Genomic DNA, 503 nt, shown 5'->3' on the forward strand with positions numbered 1-503 from the left:
GAGGAGGTGGCCGAGGCGGTGGCGAGGAGCGGACAAACGCAGACGGCGGACGTCAGGGTCGGCCCCCTTAGCCTGGAAGGGGTGGCCTGAATGCCGTCTGGGTTCAGTACCCCCTGTCGTGCGCCAACAGGCTTCTGGGCGACGGACGAGGGTGGGGTGGACAATGGCGGGGGTGGTGCCCCTGGCAAAGCGGAGGCTTCAATGCTTCCGCTGCTTTGCCGTGGGGCACACCAGGGCTAATTGCCTGAGCCAGGTGGACCGCTCCATCTGGTGTTTTCAATGTGGTGGCAGTGACGGACATAAGGCTGCCGGATGCAGAAAACCCCCTAAGTGCCCGGTGTGTGCGGGGAGAGGTCTGCCATCTGGACATCGAGCGGGCGCGTCCGATTGCGTGCCGTTCAATGGACGTAGTCGGACGGTAAACGGGGAGGACACTCGCGTAATCCCCGCGGTTGAACAATCAAATGGAGCTAATCGGGGAGCTCCGGCCCCTGCGGAAGGGG

The sequence above is a fragment of the Trachymyrmex cornetzi genome, unplaced genomic scaffold (genome assembly GCF_001594075.2).
Source record: "Trachymyrmex cornetzi isolate Tcor2-1 unplaced genomic scaffold, Tcor1.1 scaffold657, whole genome shotgun sequence".
Taxonomy (NCBI): Eukaryota; Metazoa; Arthropoda; class Insecta; order Hymenoptera; family Formicidae; genus Trachymyrmex; species Trachymyrmex cornetzi.